The following is a 26367-nucleotide window of genomic DNA, read 5'->3' as shown; positions in this document are numbered from 1 at the left end:
GACATTCTGCAGGACACAGATTTGGGCATCCATCTTCAGTCTACCAGCCCATAGTATCCAGCAGACTTTTCCATGAAGCAGGAAATGTAAAAGACAGTTCTGCCTATATTGACAATTTGTCAGTTACTTTCTTCTGTGTCCTGCAGACACATCATTATATGCAATGGCTGTAGAGTGATAGTTTTTTTTAGATGACTAGTTTGGGGGATTAACATGTGTTTCTAAAATTGTCAAGTAACATGTTTAATTAATAATAAAATAATTAATGATAAAATAAAACAAATATACCCTCTAAATATCTCTTCACAATGTTTCTATACATATTAAATTTTATCCCCCAAATTACCAAATACCATTAGGTATTTTGGCCCAAGATTTTACTTATGTGTTGGGTGAGCATACTTTGAATCAAATTTTCTCCTTTTGTGTATTAAGCCAGAAGGCCCAGCCATCAAGCATAGATAAGGGAAAGATAGACAAATGACAGTTGCTTTGGTTTAATCTTTGCTGTTTTACTTTTTGTTGTTGTTTTCTTAAGGTGAATATAAGGAAGGTCACAGACTTTTGCAATATGGTACACATATAAAAACTATTTATTTTCCAAATTTGAGCACTGCAGACATTTTGTGTCATTGTTCACTCAAAAAGGAGCTATGAAACTTGATTCTAAGTGACTAACTAGTTGATGTCTGAGGATCTGTATGTAAGAGGTAATATCAAGGCATCATAGTGTACCTGTCCCCCAGAGTAGGGCAAGGTCTTCAGTTACTTTATGGCAGAACTTCAGAATATGTAGTTAGCTGAGCAGAACTCTTTACAACACAAATCTATTAGCAAGAAGAACGGAATCATGTTTTCATGCTACAAAATGTCACTTAGTTGGGTTCCAAAGTTAGTGATTCCTCTCAAATTGAGTGTTCGTCTGAGGAGCCCTGCTGAACTTGAGGGCTGTAACATGCAGACTGCCATCTGTCCTTACTCAGAGGAAGTGGTTATTGATGCTTAGCTGCTGACTTTCATTGTGATCCACTGGAAGATTGTCACAAGTATAAATTCCTGAGTCACAGAGAGAAGCTTTTTTTTTTTTTTTGATTTGCCTGAAAGTCAAATAGACTATAGTGTGAGAGGGTTGCCCTAGTGGACGGGGCGTCCTCACACCATAACTAAGGAAGGTGGAGGGCTGCAGTCTGAGATGTCCTTGAAGTGTGTGTGGGTACAAGTGAGTCGCTACAGGTTTGTAAGACTTGCATTTGAGGCTTCTGAGCCTGGAGTTCTCACTGTGTTTTTGGGCCAAAGGCCCACTAGGCAAGCCTCCACCAGAGTTCCTGTACCCTGCTGCTGTTCCCATGCCCATGTGTCAGTGTTCACTGTTTTTTCTTCTACTTCGGGACAACCTTTCTCTTCCTGTTGTTGAGTGGTGGCAATTGCAGAAGTCTAGCATGTTGGTGTGTGAGGTGCACATATCTGCCATAATGCTAGGATTCTGCCCAATTATGATCCTAGACTCTATAATCAACTTTCCCACCTCTCTCCAGAGTGTTGCAACATCCTGTTGCTTGCTAACCCAGCTGGGTATGGAATAGTAAAATATTCAGTGATTGGGAAAAAGGTAAATTCTATGAAGAAAATTCCTTACATTACAATACACTTAGAACAAATTTATTTATGGATGCACATTAAAAGAGTAAAGAGATTGGTGCCACTTGCTACCTCAAAGACTAACCAAATGGCTAAGAAACTTAGTGGCAGGCAACATGGTGTGTAGTTACAAAAAATTGGGGTGACTTCCTAAAAGAAGAGGCATCTGACTAACTGTAGAGAGCCGCGTGATGCCACACCTTACAGGTGGCCCTGATTCCCACCTTCCACCTTTCCAACGATGAGTGCTCTTAGGTATGTAACAACTCCATATATGGCTAATGCTAAAGATCTGGCTTGCTTCCGCGTTTCTGGACCTATCTGCATTTCCCACGTGGCTTGCTGGGGTTGGCTACCCAGAGGTTATTTAAGCTGTAGATTGCCCCCCCCCAGTGTGAGAGGTTGCAAGAAGTAGCGAGAGGGTGAGAAGATTATTCTAAGGTCCTGAATAAAAATCACAGTGAGATGAGTCTGATGTTGCGTCTTCATTGCTGACAAAACGGACGCAACAACTAACCCTTTAAAATAGTGGTTCTCAACCTGTGGGTCACAGCCCCTTTTGAGTCAAACAGCCCTTTCACAAGGGGTCATCTAAGACCATCAGAAAACACAGATGATTCATAACAATAGCAACATTACAAAATTACAGTTATGAAATAGCAATGAAATAATTTTATGGTTGGGGATCACCACAACATGAGGAATTGTAAGATCAAGGCTTATAAAGTCAAACTCCACAAGATTACATGTCTTCTGTCTACGTGTAGGCAGGGTCTCACTTTAACATATATTTCTTGCAGTTGTCCCAAACATTGAGCAGAGTAAGCAAGTTTGATTACCAAAACAGAAATAACAGCTAGTCTTATGACCTACTATCTTCCAATAACAGCACTTTTTACAAGTTCAGTCAATTTAAGAATAGTCTTCCACGTCTGGGAAAAAGGAAAGTGGACTGCTAGGGTACATCATGTGCAAGTCAGGGGCCTATATGATAAAGGAATTGTTTCTTTCTGGTCCCTCAAGCAAGTAAATGTAATACTAACCACCACAGAAGCACTAGTGAAGCTGAGAACCACTGCTTTAAGGGCATACATTTGCTCTTTCCCCATTTATTGGGAATAGATTCCCTTCTAACTCAGTATATCCTGATTATACTTCTTTTCCCTCCAATGTTCCCTGTTCCTTCTCCCCTCTTCCTTACTCACTCCTTTTCTGTCTCACATTAGAAAAGAACAGGTTTCCAAGAAACAACAACCAAACATGACAAAATAAGATATAATAAGATGAAGCAAAAACATTATTTTGAAGTTGGGCAGGACAATCCAACAGGAGGAAAAGAGCTACAAGAGCAGACACAAGAGTCAGAGACCCACACATTTGGTGTAGGATGTCCTTCTATACACTGAGAATATGTGCTGTTTTATTGGTTGATAAATAAAGCTGCCTTGGCCTATAGCAGGACAGCATATAGCTAGGTGGGAAAGCCAAACTAAAGATAGGGAAAAAGAAGTTGGGGGTGAGAAAGATGCCAGTGAGCTGCTGGAGTAGCAAGATGTACTAGAGAATGGGTAATGTCACAAAGCCACATGATGATACACAGATTTTTATAAATGGGATGATTTATATGTAAGAGCTAACCAGTAATAAGAGTGAGCCATTGGCTAAGCAAGTATAATTAATGTTAAGTCTCTGAATGATTATTTTATAAGTGACTGTAGGGACAGGCCAACAGGGGAGAAACTGGTCCAGCAGGACTAGGCAGGACAAAAAAAAGTTTCTGGTTACACTTGTTCTCACAGTCAGGAGCTCCATAAAACAATAAACTCATAGTTATAATATATATGCCGAAGACTTGGGCCCTGGGCTTGCTGCTACAGTCTCTATGAGTTCATATGAGCCTTACTCAGTTGATTCAGTGATTCAGAGGACCTTGTTCTCCTGGTGCCCTTCATCTCCTCTGACTTTTAATAGTCTTTCTGCCTCCTCTTCTGCGGGGAGCCCTCTGAGCTCTAAGGGGAGGTCTTTGGTGGAGACATCCAGTTTAGATACTCTTTCTACATAATGTCTGTCCGTGTATTTCTGCATTTGTTCCCATAAACTAAAAGAAAAATGTTTCTGAGTAAGGAGTCATATGTTAATATCTATTTGGCTCAAATAGTGCAGCAATCAACAATAAAAGCAGAAAAATGGTCTAAGTTACCCCTACCCCTTTTCTGCTTAGCCAACTAGTAATGGACAAATTCCAGAAAAATAATTTGACTATAAACAAAATCACTATATGAAACTGTTTAATAATCTACTATTGGAGTACATTCATAAATCAAATCACCAATAGCTCTTAATTTTCCACATTTTATAATTTATGTCAACTTACATTAACACAATTTATGAGAAAATATGTATATTTTGAATCATTTTTTTCTTGGACACATTTAGTTATTTCTGATTTAATTGTGAACTGTTACTCTAAGAAATCATAAATGTGTATCTTTCAGTTTTGTAAGTATACATTTCAAGGATGCTTTATGTTAGTTAGGAAATAGTGTAGGTTCCTTATTTTTGTACTTTATTATTCTAAGTTTCTTTTGTTATGACTAGTATTAATAAATTAAATATTTTTTAAAAGGTAAATATTTTCAGGCCATGGCGATGCAACTTAAAATCGCAGCACTCTGAAAAGTGAGGCAGTGGAACTGTCAGTTTTAGGTTACATGGAAAAATAAAATTGTAAAATATATAAAATAAATGAATTATAAGGGAGACATACATAGATCTAATCTACATGGGATGTAGAAAAAGACAAAATATCCTGAGTAAGTTGGGAACGTGAGGACCTTGGGAGAGGGCTGAGGGGAGGGAAGAGGCAGGGAGGGGAGCAGATAAAAATGTAGAGCTCAATAAAAATCAATAAAAAAGAATTACAAAAATTGAAATATAAAGTCTAGCTGGGTGGTGTTTGCACACACCTTTAATTCCAGCACTCAGGAGGCAGAGGCAGGCAGAATTCCCTACAGAGTGAATTTCAGAATAGCCAGAGCTATACAGAGAAAACCCTGTGTCAAAATATATATAGTAAATACATAAATGAAAGGCAGTCATTAGGGTTGGATACAGCTCAGTGGTAGAGCACTTATCTAACCTTTAAAAACCCCAGGTTCCATTTATTAAATTGACAAAAATAAGATCAATTATAACTTTAAATAGTGAAGAAGCTGGTGAAAAGAAATTACAGGCAGGAAAAAAAATGGAAAAAACCAACAGAATGGGAAGTATTGGAATAAGCAGCAATTTGCTTCCACTAATATCACACGGGGGACGTGCAAGAAAGCAAAAGCAGTAGACATGGGGATGCAGACTGAGGGTTTCCTAGTTCACACACATCTTCAAAGGCCGCCTTGTGGGCATGGATGCTTCTAGAAGAACTGAGGCAATTTGAGGAGGTCGATTTTTCATGTTCGGAAGCAGATTATAGTGGGATTGGTCGAGAGAGAGCTGAGGAGCTAATGGCAATGTGGCGTGGAGGAGCGGGATCCATCAAGAAGGACGCCTGGAAGGTGGAGAGGAAAATATGTTGGATAGCTCCTAAGGTACTCTGCAGAGCAGGTGATCGCTCTGAAGCAGGGATGCGCAGTGGTAGGGGATGTCGTCTGGCACCATTAGCAGGTAATGACTGCAGGATTACTTGTAACCGTTCTGTAACACTGCTTTCATCACAGGGCAAAACGTACTGCTCGGTTACCATCAGTGAGACGCCTTCTTGGAAGAAGGTAGGCATGCCAGGAGGCAGCAGGTGAGTGTTTCAGAGGATCTGCCAAGGTCTGTGTCCTTTCTTATATGGGGTTCAAGTCTTCCTGAACACCGTCACCCTGGTCAGCAGTACTGACTGGCTCTGGTCCTGGGTCCCTTGTGTGTAAACCCTGTACCCACTGCTTGCTGGCTATGAGACATCACAGACACTCATAATGACAAAGTCCAGAACACAAGGATTATGAAATAATCGTATGTGTATGTAGTGTACGTGCACACAGTGGCTGGTGTTAGCGCAGCTGGGTTGTGCTTGTTACAGTCAATGTTATATGGGAAACTGAAGAAGCTAAAGAACCCGGAGAGCTGGTGGAATGTTGTTCTTGGGTGTCTGTGTGTTAGAAGAGAATAATGTTTTAGTCAGTAGGCTAAAAGAAGAAGGTCTACCGTTACCAGTGTGGAAACATCACCCAATCTCACAGAAGCCCGAATAAATCAAAAGGCAAGGCAGGGTGATATTTTTGTTCTCTTTCCTTTCTTGTTTTGGGGTATCCATCACTTCCTGCTCTCAGATGTTGGCTTTCCTTATACTCAGCCTTTACCCGCAGGCTAGGTTGTATTACTAGATTCTTTGGCTCGCTCTACATCTTGCAAACCATGGCTCTTTCTCAGCCCCTATAATCATGGGTCCAAGTCTAATACTCTAAATAAGTCATGTTGATTATGATCCCCCGGAGAACCCTGAGTAATGCAATCGTCAAGGGTTAGTTTCAATCCTTGATGAACTGACATCAGTAATCAACGCTCATGTTTCAGAATGGAAAAGCGAGAACTCCCATTTCCTTATTCAATTTTGGTCTATCAGCTTCGTCCACCTCTTTATCAAGTGATTCATGTGGGAGCCCAAGAAGACCCAATACCCTCTCTTCTCAGTACAGCTCCGGGGGCTGCGTGTTCTATAAATCACACTGATGCTGATTTAATTTCTAATTATATGGAGACTGCTGTTACTGAGTTTGTATAAAAGGAACTATCAAGGGTCCCATTTCCTGTGACTGGGATATCAGTTGTGTCATCATAATGTATTTGGATTTGGGTGACAAACTCAGAGATTTATCAGTACTTCCGGTTTCCTTCAGCACAAACCAGGTTCAAGAAGGTCAGGAGAGGGCATGAGGATCAGAACACTTGTGAATATTGCCAGCTGCTAATAGCAGCTCACCCCTTCTCTTCCTGAACCCAGACTCAATCTCCTGGGTTTCTCTTGACCTTTCCTTCTGACCTTCTATCATGAGCCTATTTATTGGTCAAAGTTTGGCATGTATGGACTTCTGGGCATGGTCCCGTGTCCATACTCAAAGAAACATCACTCATCCTTCATAACTCTTTGTGAATGATTTTCCAAGCGGGTTTGAGGCCCGGGTCCCAAGCCACACTCCCTATGTCTCACAGTTCCATCATCCCATTTGGTGTAGCTGAATATAAACTGATCATCTTTCCTACAAGCAGATTTGTTTCTGAACCTTATTATCCATTCGTGTCTCTGTCTAACAGACTCCCATAGACAGCCACACCCTAAGACATGCTCTCAGACCACCTGAGACCAACAGCCTGGTTGGCTTAACAATAAACTTTCACTCTTAATACTATAGAAGGTGAGAAGTTCGAAGCTAAAGTGCGGGGGACTAGTGTCGGGCGATGGTGTGCCTCCCGCTGTGGATTAGCACCTTCTATGGTATCCTCATTAGGTGTGCAGACAGAGAAAGAACGCAAACTCTAGTGCTTTCTGCTGTAAGGGTCCTAATCTCATTTCACTGGATCGTGAGATGGTTTTTAACTTCATTACCTTCTAGATGTGCCCTACCCAATCCCATCATTTTGGATTCAGTCTGTGACAACAGTCAAGCATTCCTCACCGCGTTTTTCCAGTCTAAGCTTTTGCTTATCCTCATCCGCTGGACTTCTTGCCTTTTCAGGATCTCACCACACCTGGAGAATCCCAGGAAATAGCCTGGGGTTCATGCTTCGCTCTGTATGTTGCCAGCCAACATCACATGATCCTGCTAGAGGAACAGAAGAGTCGTGGATGAAGTTGCACTGAACTGTGCTGCCCACCTTTCATTTAGAGGTAGAGCTTGGATGCTATCAGCCCCAGAGTCACTGAAAGAATTCCAGATTAGAGGCACGGAATCTTCAACCCCGCTGAGCAGTCCTTCTGTGCCACAGGCTGGGAAGGCATTATTTTCTGTCCCTATTGCAATTTATTGGCTGTGTTGTAAGGTTATTGGCTAGTTGGTTAGAACAAGGATGTACCAATTAGGAGATCCATGTGGGTTAAGAATAATAATTGAGTCTCATTTTTTAAGATTATGTAGTTGATCTCTGAAGCCCATAAATTGAGAATTCTTCTTGCCAGAGTATGCTTCTTTACCTGTGGGGTCTGCTTCTGCAGATTCAACCAGTTTCAGATTGATGTAAAGAATCTGATGTAGTAAAGAAATTGATGAATGTATAAATAAATACAGGTATGTTGTTTATGCCAAATAAGTACACATTTGATGTTATTTCATACATATTACACTATCATATGTTATTTATGCTGTGCCAGGCATTATAAATAATCTAGAGATGACTAAAATACACTTAAGGAAATACAAGTCAAATGTCATCTTATAGTCTCAAGGATCATCTCTGGACTTTGTATCTGCAAGAGAGTGAGGGGTTGAGTGGGAACCTGGAAGTCATCCCATGGGGATACTGGGGAATGAGTGTTTATATTTCAACAAATGGAAAGAAATAAAAATATCTCTTAGATTTGCTCTCTAAGATCACAGCAAATAGTACAACTTGCTGTCTTCAGGAAACTGCAAAGGCTCACTGTTCTAAAATTAGGGTAAAAGTAACTGTCAAATAGATGTTATCTGTCCTTTGCCAAGTGTAATGTCATGACTGTGCTTATAGGTCTGTTTAGTCCTTAAAGGTGTGGCATATGTTTTGCTGTTGTTTTCTTTGTTCCAACATCAGGTCAGATGCAGCAGAGATGTTGAATAAACATCATTGTTAAATCCACTTGCACGACGGTAGATATGTGAGGGGCTCCTTTCCTGCTGGCCTTTTATTCAGCTTGCCCTTGTTCTGAGGGAATTGCTGTTCTCTCCTTGGATATTTCTTCCTACTCTGAGCGCAAGTGAAGTAGTAGAGCAGGCCATTCCAAAGTTGGTTCTCTAGGAGTTACCGCTGGGCTCATTCTCATTGTGTCTGCTGGTCTTGGATTTTCACACATATGTAATTTCACTTCCTTATAAGATTATGGTTCTTTCCAAAATTTGAGAGTATGCACCTGCATATATATGGTATAAATGTAAATACATGTGCATGGATTAGTGTGCAAGCATATACATCATACACTCATGCATAGAAAATAGACACAGATTGGCAAATGACCTCCCAGCAAAATTCTACTGTTAATTCTCATTTCCTTCTGATATAAAGAAGCACCAGGATAAACTAGCTTTGGTAACTGTGGACTATTAACTGTGTTTGATAGGAAGGACATGATACCACCTACGTGAGTTTTTTGAATTGTCTTAATTACAGAGTCATTACCAGGCTCCAGCGCAGCGCTTGAGAATTTTGCTGTTGACAACACACAATCAAATGCAGCCTCAACAGATACTCTTCCAGGTCTCTCTAATTGTACCATGTGACCCAGCAGCCTGTCAGGAAGCCCATTAGTGGGGAAAGCTCTAGGGTAAGTCAGCTTTGCTCAAAAAAATGCACATATTGTCTACCTGTGATGAAAGCAATCACTGTCTCGGGCCTTCTGTAATGCACTAAACCTCTTTTCTTTTGCTGCATTTACAAGAATGGGAAGATAAGCTAACAGAAAGAAAATGAGCAAATGAAAGATTCAAGGATGAATTAAGTGGATTGATCTTCTTTTTGAATGCTTAACTTTAAATTTGCACAAATGTTAGTTACTTCTATTCAAACATGTGAACTGACTTTCATAATCAGAACACAGCCATGCAACAGCACCCATGCCAAGGATTGAACTTATCCTCTGTCTTCTTTCAGTGATTACCCTTGTACCCCATCCCATAAAGTTATTTCCTAATCCATAAAATTATTTTGAGAATATAATTCTTTCAGAAGGACAAATGCCAATGAAATAGCAAAACAAAAATGAATATTCAAATCATTTGGGCTAAAAGATATTAGATGAAGCACAATTTATAGGTAATTGTGAGTTGGTTTGGCTTTGACAAAGTGGGAAAAACAGGGAGACACGCAAGGAAATCGATATAAAGGAGCATCATATGACATTCAGAGATCTTGTTTTTAAACACATAGGCCTGGGTTTTTGGGAAGCCATTTTATTAATGTATATATATGTAACTTTCTTGATAGGTTATAAACACCTCAAATTAAAAGATTAATGGAATCTCTTCATGGCAACTTCTGTACAAGCTATTTGCATTAGGGGTGAGAGTTCAGGTAACATCATTAACTTTTAGTGCTCATGATCAAATTTACAGGCAACGGCATGTTAGGCATACTCTCTGTCACTGCTTTATATCCCTAGACTAACAGAACTGTCTGTAAATATAGCCAGGGTAAAGCATCGGGGGAACAGAGAGATGAAATGGGAACACAAACACTGTCCTGGGGGGATGGTGGATGGCATCTGTCCTTACACAGAGCCCCTGGACTGCATCTTGGGTTGTCTTGCGTGTGAACAGGAGGGCGGCACACAGGAGACAACAGGCCAGAGGCAGAGTTGGGAACACAGCTTAGAGTCTGTGCTTGGGCTTTTGAGAAACAGTGATGGAACCTGAGAAGGGGAAGATTCGGGGACGTGTCAAATCCATCATCTTTTCTTAGCACGCTTCTCACTGCTGTGGCCGACACTTGACAGACTGATTGGTGGGAAGAGGGCCTCCTCTGGCTTAGAGTTCAGAAGCTACAACCCATCCCTAGGAAGAAGGCGTGGCTGCAGGAGCGGTTTAATCTATGGGGCCAACCACGAAACAGAGAGGCAGGATGCTGGTGTTTGGCTGCTTTTCTCTTTTCCCATTCTAATGAGTTCAGGATCCACACCTGTTGGGTGGGATGGTGCTGTCCTCATTCAGAGTGGTCCTTTCTTTCTCATTATGTCTCCTCCAAAGCTGTGCCTCATTAATACTCCAAGCATTCATTAAAATGTTAAGTTGACAATTGAAATGAGCCACTGCTCAGGCTATGAAGTTCCTGTGGTCTGTTGGCTGTAAAAAAAAAAATCCACACCCTTAGCAGGTGTATAGGAACCACCAAAGATTAGCTACTATGCAGAAAATTGTATTAATAATGTAACATGGGTGAAGGGTTGCACACGCTCATACCCTTTTTCACATTTAGTGATGATACATCCCATTGTTCCTTTTCATGTGGAGAATATACTTGACATTTTTAAAAACCTACTTCATAATATTATAATTACCCAGTTGGGTGGCAAAATGTAGATTCGTTTTGGTAATTGACTGTTCATCTGAAGCATTTATGGCAGTCATCTTAATATAGCTCATTTAAGCACTCGCTGAAAGCGGTGTCAGAAAGGCAGTTTATAAACTCACTCTACACAGCTCATTGAACCCACCCCTGCGACAGAAGAAGAATATCTGCCAGCGCCGTGGTGGAGGAGCCCCTGTTGTCTGATGACTCTCTGCGTTCTGGGTGTTGCGTCTTTGTAATAGACTTGTCAGAACTCTCTCCTTCACCATAGCTGGTATTTTATACCCCACAATGAGGAAACAAAATCACTGAGGCAAAACCCCAGCAGCTGGGTGCAGGGGGCCAATAGCAGCAGGTGCCTCCAAGCCCACCGTCGATAAGGATAACATAGCAGTTTGTTTTCGAATGGCTTCTGTTGTGATCGTGCAGAGCCCTTTAAATGTATATAGCTTTCTGCACAGTGGTCTGAATGCCAGTGGAGCATGGCAGTTGGTGAGCAGCGGGATGCTAGTATGTTTTGTCTGAAGAGTATCTTAAGAGGCGTTTTGCATCTGATGGTGGTGTGTGTGCCTTTAACAAAGTGTGGGGACACAGTGCTTGTTGGAGCATGAAGGCGAAAAGATAGGGCACACCAGGGGTTGATGCCTAAGAGCCCACGACTCCACCCACATCTTAAAAATGTGACCTTACCTGTTAAGATGGACCAACAAGTCACAAAAGCTCCCCACCTTCACCCCATGTGAGTGTGTGTATTCATACAAATACAAAATTCGTATGAAAGCATTTAATCGGATGCTGCTCCTCTCTGAAGCCACAGGTTGCCAAATAAAAGGCCCAGTACGAGGTGTGGATACCTCTCTTTGAGTTGATGACCAGAGATGTCCTGTAGAACCTCCTTCCCAAATAATCCAAACAATTGCAACTGTTCTTGGTTACCTACTAGAAGAAACTGGTGGCAAACAATGAAATACAAAATGCAAATTGACTGCCTTAATGATAATGTGAAATCAGCATCTCCTATTTAGAAAATGGTTTAAGAACAACTCCACACACGGGACTATAAACTAAAATGGAAATAATGCCTTAGAATCAGTTTTAAAAGCAAGTGGAAAACTATCATATTGTCTTGTTTGTACATGAGTATCAGAAAAAGCTCATTTGAGCCAAAAGAAACACTAAACTCTTATTGTAAATTATATTTTATGAAGATGTAGTTTTTTTGTTTCATGTAGTGTAGTATGATAAAGTTCAGTTATAGAGGCAGAATTATTAAAGTATTTTGGCATGTAACATATTTTATGTTAAATATCATAGCAGATTATATATGACATGTGAATTATGTATGAGAGGCACACTATATGATGTAATGTGCAAGGGATTTATCACAGAACATGTGAGGCTTAAATATTACCTATAGGACCTTGGATTTTCAGGAACAACCACTGGGAGGACGCAATGAGAATAACCGGGAGAGAAACACATATGTGACCCACACACTGCAGCTAGAAGCCTCCAGAATGGCCCGGGCCTTGGATCAGATTTCTAGTGTGTCTAATTGCATGAGTGGCCTGCAGGAAAAAATGGTCCTTCTTCTAGAAGTGCAACATAAACCTGGACAGGCCTTGGAAAAGCACCTGGTACACACACGGCTGCTGCTTCATTTCTGCCTTTTAAACCTTTCATGAGTTGTTTTCCAATCTGTCTCATGAGGAGGATTCCTGAGATGGAACTCCAGATGGGCCCCATCTAGACAAGCATAAACATTACATACCACCACACTCCATGTTTTCCAACCTTGACAGAAATAAATACTCTTTGTGTGCGCATGGTATGTAGATTCCAGAGGTCGACACTGAGTGTCTTTTATCATTGCTTTTCTCCTCATGTGGTGTGGGAAGTCCTTCTGTATGTGTGTTGCTCTTACTGGTTAATGAATAAAGAAACTGCCTTGGTCTGCGATAGGACAGAGTAGAGCTAAGTGGGGAAAACTAAATTGAATGCCTGGAGAAAGAAGGCAGAGTCAGAAAGAAGCCATGTAGCTCTGCTGAAGACAGATGCCAGGTGGAACTTTTCTCAGTACGCCATAGCCATATGGTGATACACAGATGAATAGAAATGGATTAACTAAAGATATAAGAGCTATCCAGCAATATGCTTAAGTGATTGGCCAAGCAGCGATTTAAATAATATAGTTTCTGAGTGACTATTTCAAGTCTGGGAAGCCAGGAACAAACAAGCAGCCTCCTACAACACTCATGTTTTGAAATAGGGTCTCTCATCAATTCTGGAGTTCATTGCTGTGGTAAGTCCCTGAGATTGTCCTCTTTCTGTTTCTCCACTGCTGAGATTCTAGGCACACAGTGCTTGCTCAGCATTTTTAAATGGGTGCTGGAGATTGAACACAGCTTCTTGTACTTTTCTAGAAAATATTCTACTAACCCAACTCCCTCTAACCACATTGTATCCAAAATAGTAACATAGAATTTTCATCCAACATGCTACAGTTATCTTGTGTTCAGTAAAAAGCATGCTGTAACAACTCCCCTCCCACCTCTGCAAAAGAATGTGATATCCATGTGCTTGCTTTGGTTGAAGCTCTTTCTTCTAAGTCACAATCTCCAACAGTAATGCTGAGACACAAAGTTTAACTACTATTAATACCACATGACAGCTGATAGAAAAATGAGAAGAGGTATTAATATCTACAGGCATATTAATATCACAATAATAAAAATATAACTTCTAAAGTTCTTATCTGCTGCTAGTCACGTGATCATGGCTGATGTCTACATCTGACTCCCTGTACTACCCTTTCTGTATTTCCTTTGCCTCTAGTTGTCCTGGCTTCTCACATTCAAGATGGTATAGTATTGCTTTCTGAGTTGGCTTGCTATATAGTCTTCACACAGAATTAAGTCAAAGGACATGCACAATCTAATAGCACCCTGGGGTATCTGTATTTATCACAGTTGTAGCTGCACATTGGGTGCCAGCCAGAGTTATGCTTATTTGCTTCCGCATCAATCTCTGCAACTCTGATAGAATATGATGTCACGTTTCCTTTTTGATTTAGGTTTAGAGAATCATTTCCAGCGTTCCTATGGTAATCAGCCTACTCCACAGATGTGAACTTTCAGAATGGTTTACCCAGGCAATTTTGTCTCTAGATCTTTTGTGATGTGGCAGGCAGAATATTGGCTGGAGGTAAGGTATGGTGATGGTTAGAAGCAGCTTAGAGTCACAGACTCAAGGGGCTGAGGAAGAAAGATTACTTGAGCCGTACATTTAAGGGCAGTCTTGGCAACACAGAAAGACCTAGTTCAGAAAATGTAAAGATGCAAGATGTATCAGCTAGGATGGCATCTGAAGCTTTGACTCAGGTATGTGGAATTGAATGCATTCAAGGCTGTGAGGTAATGGTAAAAGGACTGATACAGATCATTTGCATAAATTCAGTCTGGAGACAAACCTTCAACACATGCATGATGAAATTATTTCTGGACTATTTGCCAATTTAATTCAAAAAGAAAAAGAAGTAGAACCAGACTAAGTGGTCACTGTGCTAGAGGAAAAGGTAACCTTCAATCCAGGTCATTACATAAATTACATAAAATGCCTTACACAGCCCCAGGTCTAAAAGCAAAAACTATAAAATTTCACAAGCAAGTGAAACAGTATCTGTAATATTGTTGTGGACAAATATTTTTAGAATACCACCGAAGAAAGGTGAGTGTAAATTTGATAAAAAAAATCAACGATATTTTTAAGAAAAGGAACAAAAAGGCTCATGATAGAAGGAGTATGTGATACACGGATCTAACAAAGGACATATGTGCAGATTATAAAAGGGCTGACGAGCTTCAATAAAAAAAGTCAAATAATCCTCTACGAACTATAAGATACTTTGAGCACTTTCTACAAAGAGAGATCAGTAGGAAACAAGCCCATGGAAATATACTGAATACTTAATAAGGAAGTACAAACAAGAAAACACCATTCATGCCCCAAAATGGATACAACTAAAATGACTGGTGTCACCAAATGTTAGGGATGCCAAGGAACTAATAACTAATAAAGCAAAACAAGGGGAAGAAAAACCCCAAATCATCATGCTGAGTAAAATAAACAAATGCTAAGAAGTAAGTGCCATATAGCTCCGTTTATATCCAACTCAGAAAATGACATTCATGGTGACCATAAACAGATAGCCAGTGTTTTCTCCAGGGACTGAGAAGGAGGGATTACAGAGATCTGTGAGGACAAGGTTGATTAAGTGTTATGTGTTTGGATTGGGAAGCATTTCAGTAGAGAACATATCCTGAAGAGATGAATGGTGTCTTCAACAACAGAGATTTACCATCTAGTTGTGATAGAGAATCAAGAGCACTGTCAATAGCTCTGTTGTTTTGTGTGCCTTTGGGGTCTCTCTGACCAATAGCTCATAGGGAGGTACCCTTGTACATACACACACACACACACACAAACACACACACTTCACTATAATTATTTTATTTATATTTTAAAGTTAGCTTACAAACTAGAGAATTCTGTCTAGTTTTTAAGGCTTTGTGATGGCAAGATTTTGTTGTTGTTGACTTGATGCAAACCAGGTCATCTGGGAAGAGGGAAACTCAACTGGCACAATCCCTGCATCAAGCTGACCTGTAGGCATGTCTGCAGGACATTTTCTTGATTAATGTGGAAGAGCCCAGCCCACTGTGTGCAGGGCTCCCTCTGGGCAAGGTGAACAAGCTGTAGAGAGGAAGACAGTAGGTAACCATTCCTCCTTCGGTTCCTGTTCCAGGTTCCTGCCTTGACTTCCTACCTTAATTTCTTCAGTGACAGCAGGTAACCTATGAGCCGTATGAGCTTTTCCTCTCCATGTCTGTGTTGGTCTATGTTTTATCACAGGAACAGCGAAGCAGACTAGGAGAAATTTCTTCATACATCCTTAATTTTGGATAACACACTCCGCCCTCTGTGATCTCCTTCACTCACCTGGCACCATCCACACTTAGACTTTTAATCTGGAGTACTCCTCACATTATTTCATATAATTGTGTTCTACTATTCTCCCCCCCCCACACCCCATTACATTTTTACCTTAAGATTATAGGTTTCCATACAGTCTTCATTTTGGTAAGCCTTCCCCCCTTCCCCGCCATGATTTCTTCATCTCCCATCTCATTCCATGTTTGTATCCCAATTAGTGCTGGACTGCGTGCTTTATGTAATCCTGGCCCACCTGCCTGTTAAGATGTACTCACTGGCACAGCAGTGGCAGGATGTTATGGAGATAACCAACCACTTTCTGCTTGGATTTGAGACTTGCTCCGTGGGCATGGTTTCATTTCTATTCCTGTAAATGTGTTAAAAATCCACGATTGTAAGCACTTGAAGGGAACCAATTGTGGGTGTTAGGTTAAATGGTCATGTAGTCAAACCACCTTCCGTCTATTTCTCTTTACACTGAAAGATCTGTGCTGCTTGCGAATTTGGTCAGATAAGATTCCTTTTACAATGGTTAATGCAGAGAGAGAGACTCACATCTGGCCGAAATGACAAGTGTGGCTGAGTGTAGCTGAGGATGTGTTAACATCCCCCATCTGAGGCTCAGAGAACATTGCGGAGCAGTGGGCAGAAAGAGTGTACGAGCTGAAGGAAGAGAAGAGCTGTGAGGCAAAGACAGCTGACCAAACACATCTGCTATGCCATCAGTTCATAGCACCCAGGGTCATTGGGACAAGATCCAGCCAGTCAAAATTCCACCAGGAACTGGGGTGGGGCTTCTGAGGTTTCAGCCTTGGTAGAAGAGCTGTGAGCAGTTGATGGCTACTGAGACACAGACAGTCACTCTTCCTTGGGATATCGCTTCAGGTGGTTGTTCATGCTCTAGTGAATGGTCATACCCTCGTGTTCACATGTGTAACACTAATTGCTATTGACAACAATAAACAGATAAATTAATAAATGGAAAGAGGGCATGGAGTTGGGAGGGTACGTTAGAGGGAGATGGAAGGAGGTAGTGGTAGATGAATAGGACCAAGTCTATTGTATAAATATGCAAAAGTTCACAAAATAGGTGAGATATTATTTAAAAATAAGCCTAAGATGCCCAGAGGAGTGTTTCACACACACTTGGAGAGCCTTGCCACTTATACTATTCATACTCATGGAACAGTAACGGGGTGCAATTTCCAAAATGTAGGTGTTTCCTGTTGCTATGGAAATGAGATTAGCTATCAATTCAAGCAGTCTCTGCTATTATTCAGCAATGTAATCATAAGCCACTTACCACCTTTAAAACCTTTAATGTTTTGAATGGTTGGATTATCAGTACATGCTTATAATTAAGCACTTAGCATGTACTGGACATCATGATAGTCAATTAATTTCTATAACCTCATCTGTCTGATTTCTTCCTTGAAATCAAGTCTTTCTATATAAATAAACAAAAATATATCCCGTTTATTGTCTCTTAGAATTCACATTGAACCTCAGCTTTCATGGTCTTGCAGACAGCCTCATAGGCTTCAGCTGTCCTGTGACCAGGAGGAAAGACATCAACAGGCAATCCCTACTGATTACTCACTTGGCTGTGAAGCAGGCCCGAGTCTTTGCACTTAGTCAAGGCTGTCCATACAGAGTCTGTTGTTCTTCCTCATTTCTTGTGTTTACATTTAGTGGATTAAGACCAGAAGATCTCTCTCTCTCTCTCTCTCTCTCTCTCTCTCTCTCTCACACACACACACACACACACACACACACACACACACACACACGCGCACGCGCGCGCGTGTTTGTTTGTCATAGCTTGCAATCTATAGAGAAGCTAGACTTCAATCTTGGAGTGATCCAACAGAGTTTTCTAAAACCATTCTTGTGTGGAAGAATAGAGACTGAGAGGAAATTGAGATTGAGAGGGAATAGGATTGCGAGGGAATCAGTAATGGTGCAAGGCCCCAGAAGCCAGTGGGATGGTGAATGACGAGCAGGTGGGGAGCAGGGCAGGAGTCTCGGGCCCGAGAGTCTGCACGGAGCTCCCTGTATTTGAATCAGGCTGTCGCTGGGTTTTCTGTCCTGGAGTTGTTTTCAGATCAGTCTTCAAATGGAAGCAAGCACTTTGTTAGGCTCTGGTCCCTGCCCCCCACTTCTTCATCCCCCATTCACTAGTCACACTGCCTGACACTTATTAGACATGTGTCTTCAAACATAAAATTTTAACCTCCTTGGGATAGAGCAGGTACCCCCCCTAATATTCTGTGTATTTTCTACCTATGTTTCTGAAAAACTTTCAAAAACCCTTGAATGGTATTTATTACATATGCATATATATCTACATATATGTTGTATACAGTCACACACACACTAATTCGCATCCTGCTTCGCACAGCTGCTTTGCCTTTCTGTAATATGATTTTTACTTAAGATGGATTTTCCTTACATCCTAACAAAAGTACTTATATAAATACCTTTCAAGAGAAAATTGATTCCCCCTATTCCATCATGTTACTGACAAACTTATTTGAACAAGCTTGATACATTCTGTGGATTATCTCCACCCTCAAGTCTAGGAGAGTTCAGTTTTTCATCATTGTACTTTTGATAATTTAAAGTTAACATGAAATTAAACTGTCAAGAAATCAAAGGACACTGACAGTCTCAGTCAACGGTGTATAAAACAGCTCCATTCAATTCATCTGTCTTTGGCTCCTGAATTGCCAACTAACATTTCTAATTGAATAGCTTATTTAGCTAGTCAGACTTAAAGTCCAGTCATGAGGAAATTTTAATGTTGGTGTTGTATTTAATTCTCCCTAAAAGGAAGACTGAATACTTTGTGATTTTCTGATTTTTCTGAAGTCAAAAGGATCTACAAGAAAAAAAAATTAACAGCTGTCAAAAATGAGTGTTCTAGCGACACAGCTAACATTTATAACCGCGGCAGAGAGCAATGCCGCACCTCTTCCCTGAGGTATTTCAAGATGCCAGGAAAGCGAGATAATAGACAAAATGATAGGCAAACAATGCAAATTAAAATGGTCACCTGCTGAATTGGTTAAATCCAATGTTATTCATTCTTTTCTAGTTTTTTTTCTAGAAAAACCTGTATTTTAAAAACTCATTTTAAGTTACTTGTGTGAATTCCTTATCCAATGATGATTAAATAAAGTACATCACCTTATAAAACTGTTTCAAAATGTTTTATCAGAATTTTTGATTTTGCAGTCCCCATCAAAATCCTAGCACAATTATTCACAGATTTTCAAAGACCAATATTGAACTTCATATGAAAAACAAATATTCCAGGATAGACAAGAGAATTCTGTATATAAAGGAACTTCAGAGGCATCAACATCCCTGACTTCAAGCTCTAGTATAGAGCTATAGTAATGAAACCAGGATGATATTGACACAAAAATAGATATGTAAACCAATGGAATTGAGATTAAAACAATTTAAATGGACCAATACCTTTTTTTTTTTGAGGTTCTGATTCTTTATTACAATCAGTTCAAAGGAGGGAATTATTTTGGATGTCAAGAGGCGGATAGGGATAGCGAGGGCTGCATTCCAGGCACTAAGAAAGGTTTGGTCAGCAAGAGACATAAAGACAACAACAAAATTTTAAGTATAGGAGACACTTGTCTTGAGTTGCCTTGTCTGCAGCACTGTAACCTGGACAAGGAAATGCTCCTCAGAACAGCCACTGCATGTGTTAGAGATGGCGTGTCTCAGGAGGATTCTAGGCATCACATGAAGAGCTAGGCTGTGCAACAATGATATTAAGAAACATTTCCATCTACAGAAGGAAGTAAACTTTACAGGATAAAGCGACGGTGCTGGAGATACTTCAGCCATGTTATGAGAATGAATGACAGCAGATAAGAGGAGTGCATGGGATAAAGCAAAGAGGAAGGTCCAAAAAACACTGGATAGACAGCGTAAAGAAAGACTGTGGAACCTTGGGCATGACAATAACACAAGTATCTAGGACTGCCCAGGATAGGAAGACTTAGAGAACCCCCATAAGCAGGCTGCCCATGCATGCATAAGCATTGCCAGGGCATAAATGATAATGAAATGATGATATATAAAATGTGTGTGATGAAAATATAGCTAATATAAATTAAATGGAAAAAACTAATAACATTTCCTCTAATACCAGACTAAGACAAGTGTACCCACTCTTTCCACTCATATTCAATATAGTGCTCAGTCTTATCAACAGCAATGAAATAAAACTATAAAATGGACTGCAATAAATGTGTAGATTGATTTTTATAAATTGTCATTTTTACTTTGTTGATCCTACATATCAAAGACCATGGGAGATATTTCCTTTTACAGATGTCTTCTTCAATTTCTTTCTTTAAAGACTTAAAGTTCTTACAATACCGGCCTTTTAATTGTTTGGTTATAGTTACTCCAATAAATTTTATGTGTTTGTGACTTAAAAAGAATTTGTGACTTTGTATTTTCTGTAGAAACTTAAAAATCTATACATCTCTAAAAACTGATCATATATATGTGAAGGAGGAGCATAGGAATAGTTTTACTGCTTTGGAAATACTAAAAGTAGACAAAAATATATTTAATATAATTATAATGAAACCTTATTCATATATGAAATTACATTGACAATTTTTTAATCTCTCAATTCATTTGGCATGAATTACAGTATAACACTGGAGAGTCAGGATAAACCAAATTATAAGTTCATTGTTAAGTTTTGCAGAAAGTTTTAAGACTTTTAAAATTGTAACATTGTTCCGTGGCCATCTCTTGTCACCAAAATAGGGTTCCAGTACTGGGTCTGGGTTGCATTCAATTCCAGACATCCCAGGTTGATGCTAAGACGATGGCTTGCTCTCCACAAACTGACAGTGGGGCCCCGTTACTGAGGACAACACTACCACAATCCATTAAACATGCAGAAGTTGAGCAGGTGCCTAACTGGAGCCGTTACACCTACATTCTAGACTCTTTGGTGTGGGAAGGTACTCTTGCAGGCTACCCTAAGATATTCCTTTTGTTGTTCATACCAAGGTGACATGACATGAGTGTATTTATACTTAATTTCTTGAAATTCAATTTATTTTAGTGAAAGAAAATGACTCTTGTAACTTCCAAACAGACTGCATATATGCCTGGTTTTGAATAAGTAAGAATGATCAAAGGAGAAAAATACAGTGAGTGGTGTCCATTGTCACCTCTGTTGAAACCCCAAGGGCTAGATACCAACACAAGCTAGACTCCAGTCAGCCCTCCAAGGAATCAATTAGCCACAAGGATCAGCTCACATATCAAAGGCATTGATATTTTGGCAGAGCCAAAATAATCACAGTATGGTTAATGGAAATGACAGAAATTAATTGTTGCCATTAGATTTCATTAAAGATGTCTTCAGAGATGTTATCTAAAAGTTAATGAACTGGTCATGGAATTGGAAGTTAGTGATTAGTGATAAACATCAACATACCTGGCTTTTTATGTTATATGACACTATATTTAAATGAAAATATAATACACATATGTGGAATAAGCTCAGCATTCTCTTGATTTCTATAGATGAGTCTCTTTAGCATCATCTTTAATAAATTGTTTTCAGCGGGGTGGTGGTGGTGCACGCCTTTAATCCCAGCACTCAGGGGCAGAGGCAGGCAGATCTCTGTGAGTTCGAGGCCAGCCTGGTCTACAGAGATAGTTCCAGGACAGGCTCCAAAGCCACAGAGAAACCCTGTCTTGAAAAACAAACAAACAAACAAATAAATAAATAAATTGTTTTCAAGTAATATTTCTCTGAGTGCTAAGCCTCTGTGTGGTTCCTCTGGAGGCCTATGAGCCTACCGCTCTTCAGATTCTGTTCAGTGTCTTAGATAAAGTTTTCATATTATTAACAAGAAGCATGTACCAGAAATTTCCATGTTTTTAATAATTTTGGAGTAATACTGCCTTACCTAGGTGCTTAGATACAGCTTCCCATAAACTTATTTTGGACTTATTGGTCTTCTGTCTCCATTAAAATAACATTGGCATGCATGTCAAAAAATAGAGAATCTCTCTGATTTGATCCATTCACACTTTGCATGTCTATGATTTCAAACCCTTTCTTCACTTGGGAACATTACAGAGAGATGAATTTATGTAGATAATCACCACTTCAGATTTTTGGGGGGAGATATTCTAGTGTTCTCTAAAAATGTATTTCTCTGTATTAATTCTACCTAATGTCATAGAATACTAATTGTGTCTATTGACTGGCTACTTTGGAAAAATTAGACAGAAAAAGACAATCTCATTTTTATTTTTCCAGAATTATTTCTCTTCAATGTACTAATAAATAAATTAATATTTGAGTTGGTTTTGCTTTAAGAAAAATACATTCCTTTCTTGCCACTTCTAAAGAAATCCAACCTGTGTTATATACAATAAATCAATGGGCAGAAATACAGCTATTGACACATTTTAAAAGACAGATAAATTAATTATATGTGTAACAAAGCAGAGGAATTCCATAAAGAATAGAATTCAGCTATCAACAGAGTGAAGTTCTCCGCCAAATATTTTCTAATTACTCCCAAGGAAGGAGCTGGAGTGTCAGAAGTGATGAGTGCTGAGGATGTCACTAGGAGGTGTTGTAATGACAACCACTCATTCAGGCAAAATCTCAGATCACAAGGACACAAGACCAATATTTACAATCACTTGGCTACTAAGTGTTTCTGTGTATTTGAGGGAGACATGCAGGCCCAGGACAGCCAGCACTGAGCCAGACATTAGCACTACCTTGTGACATCCCTCCTGGACAAGTGTGCCCCGCTAAGCCTTGTGTGCTTAGGAGACATCCATCCATATGTCAGTGAGGAAGTGAGGATGTATAGTAGTCACTGCCATCCCTTGCGCATGACCCCAAATACGGTCGCCTCTCCAAAGTGGACACGAAACCACTCAAACATTGGGATTGGGTGTGCCGTCATTGAGCAGCTACAGTAGCCAAACCATGAGCCAACGGTCCACACATCGGAACTCTCATCCTTCTCACAAGAACCCAGTGCCACCATTGTTCTCCTGATTCTTCTGTGACACAGACATTCCAGAGATTATTGACTTGTGACAAAACACAACCCAATGTCCCTTTCTTTTACCTGGGAAGGGATGCTAGAGGAAACAGCAAACAGGATGCAGGTGACTTTTAGATGGACTAGGAACAAATGAAACCACAGTAGATATTCCTCCAAATCCAGAGAATTAAGGGAGAAAAATCTCAGAACTGGGGACCAGTCTTCATTGGACGGATGTTTGGGTGCACCTTTCAGCAACTGGGTGAGAGACCAGAGGTCTTATTTGCCAATCAGAGGCGTGGGTAAAGGGCAAGGTTTCTGTTGAACATGCTGTAATGTTCAAAGCAGCCCTCTATCCCCAACTATACCCCTAGTAAGTGTGCACACACACGAGTGTGTGTACACACAGATACACACATACATCTTTCAGTACAAATGTCAACAGAGCATTTGAGTTCATGGTATTATCATTCCTTTCCCTTTGCCTAGGTACTTAAGTATCTCTTTTTTACTTCAGTGATAATAAAAGTTCCTTTCTCTTATCTGTAGAACCGAAGTTCTATCCTTCCAGCAGGTTGCCCAAACTTCCCTCTGTGCCCCAGGTCTGCACTTTGATTGGGAAACCATGTTACTTATTTTGTTGCATGATACACACACTGGTATTTTTAAAGTATGCCTTCCCACCCAGAGGCACTTGTCTCCACTTGAACTTCGTAGTTGGCCTTTGGGGAAATAATTATTGGTGACCCTTTCTAAACACCCACTGCCCTTACCCTGTAGTTAGATACAGGGGTATGCAGGATCCTGGGGGTGCAGCAGGCATAGGAGTCTGTCTCTACTCTAGTCTCAGTCAGCCTATGCCCTCTGCAGGGTCCCAGGAGTCAACAGGCATACTTCCATTATCATCAACTAGAAGAGCGCAGCGTATGTAGTAAAAATTCTTTGGACGTTGCATTATCCGACAAACTCCAAGTATATGCTTGGCTTATTTCGTTTTGGTGACATGAGGCATTCAAACATCCCCTCGTTTCCAGGTTCTTGCTATGCATTCTCTTCCAAGGACTCATTGACCTCTTGATGTTTCCTTAATGTACCCATAAGCCACTTCACTCCTAGTGATGAGATCGAAATCTTTCCCTTAGTCACACAGCCCCTCTGAGTGCTTTCTTGCGAGCACTCCCAGTTGAAGTAACATGCTGTCTCTTAGACCATTTTCACATGACTCACGGTACCACACATTCTATTTTAAGGCAGGGTAGGCTGGGGCACACCGGGTATTGTTAGGGCAGACTGCTGGGAGAATAGGACTTGGGGTTGCTATGCAACTCTTGAGCAGGTTCAGAGCCCCACAGATCCTGCCCCACATGACACGTGACCAGCAACTAAGAGAACAGGTATGCATCTTGATAGTAATTTACTAGGAAAACAAGGAAAACAAAACCACAAAGCTTGTGGGCAGCTTCTGAGATGAAATAGCATGCTTTGTCATTCCTTTCCTTCTCCAACCCCCACATTAGCCAGCAAAGCCTCTAATACCTTCAATGAATGCAGACCTAGCAAATCCTCTACAGTACAACCTTGAAGACTATAGCCAAATAGACTGAACTTTGGGCCAAAACAGGGCATAGTTCCAGGTTTTAGTTTGCTTGTTTTTTTTTTTGTTTTTTTTTTTTTTTTTTGTGGTTATTCGGTTTTTCAAGACAAGGTTTCTCTCTGTAGCCATGGCTTTCCTAGAGCTCACTCTGTCGACCAGGTTGGGCTCAAACTCAATGAGATCCACCTGCCTCTGCCTCCTGAGTGCTGGGATTAAAGGCATGTGCCCCCCCACACCTGGCCACAGAGCTCCAGGTTTTAAAGCAGAGTCCAAAGGAAACCGAGAAGGCTTTTACAGCCGCAAGCCGTGCATTATCTGAGAGAGATACAGCTGCAGCAAACTGGCAGAGATGAACTAAAAAGGTAAATATCTGTTGGATAAAAGCAAACAGTATCAAGCAGGAGCTATGATGTTTCAATAGGTTGAAATAAAAGATTAAGAAATTTCTCAAAAGCCGTGCAAGACTGCCTTAAGTAACATGCGTAAACCCTAAGATTGAGTTTTCTTTCCACTAAACAACTAAACATTTCAAAGTGAAAATTGCAGAAAGAATACTAAACTTAGAAAGATAATATTAGTTAATAGTTTACTCCATTTTATTCATAAAAGCTTTAGTTGAAAAGAAAGCTATGAATCCAAGTGTGAAATTATTAAGATTGACCACACACACACACTCACGCACACTCATGCACACACACAGACACATATTCACTCACACACTCACACACACACTACAGAGATACATACCACAACACATATCACACCACATGCCCCACGCACATATCATACACCATACACACCATGTGCATCATATACCATGCACATACATACACACAAACACATACCACACACACCACACACACACCACATATACCACATACACACACACAATACAAACCACACATGATACATATCACACACATCGTACACACAGGTACATACCGTACACACAGAGAACTCTCCATCTCTCTTTGTACACCTTGTTTAGTTGACCGTACTTTCATTGAGACTCAGGTGTGGAATATCCACTTGCGGCATCATGTTGGAATTTAGAAGTTTCTGGATCTTTTTGGATATTGCAATTAAGGATGATCTTCCTGTATAAACTGATACCATCAGAGATGGAGGAAATTTTAGGATAGTGGATCTAGAGGGCACAGTGTTGAAGAGAGTTATATTGGACATGTTGAAATCAGAATGTCTGAGAGAGAGAGAGAGAGAGAGAGAGAGAGAGAGAGAGAGAGAGAGAGAGAGAGAAAGGAAGAGAAAAAGAGAGACATAAAGACAGAGACAGGGAGAAACAGACAAAGACAGAGAGAGAAGGGAATGATATTGGCTCAAGACACCTGAAGACCAAGTTCTTAGCACAACGAAAATTTATTTGCCACAAAAGGACAAAGGGCAGGGAATGAGACAAAGTCAGGAGACAGAAGGTGAGGCAGAAGAAAAAAAGGGGTAAAGGAGAGGAATATGGAGTATTTGGGGTATTTGTCCCTCGGTATAAAGGACTGCCTCTGTCTAGAGAGGAGACAGATGTGGCCCTTAGGCAAATGGCTGTTTATAATGGTAAAAGGAAAATCCTGTGTTAGGATGAGGTGTGTAATTTTAATTTGACATGTTACTTAGGTGAGTCAAATGGGGCTTCTGATTGGTGGACTTCAATTCCTTGGTAGCTGGACCTTGGTAGTCAGTCTCAGGAGGAGGTAGTGATCAGATAAAGGGTTAGACCTTGGTGGCCAGCTTTATGAATGCAATCTAATGGTTTTTAGCAAGGCAGAGGAAGTGGGGGAGAAGGGCAAGGCCTGCCAGAGCCGTTTGCTATGCCTGAGTTCGCTA

This window comes from Myodes glareolus, chromosome 16 (genome assembly GCF_982192425.1).
Source record: "Myodes glareolus chromosome 16, mMyoGla1.1, whole genome shotgun sequence".
Classification (NCBI taxonomy): domain Eukaryota; kingdom Metazoa; phylum Chordata; class Mammalia; order Rodentia; family Cricetidae; genus Myodes; species Myodes glareolus.
This window is presented reverse-complemented; position numbering follows the sequence as displayed.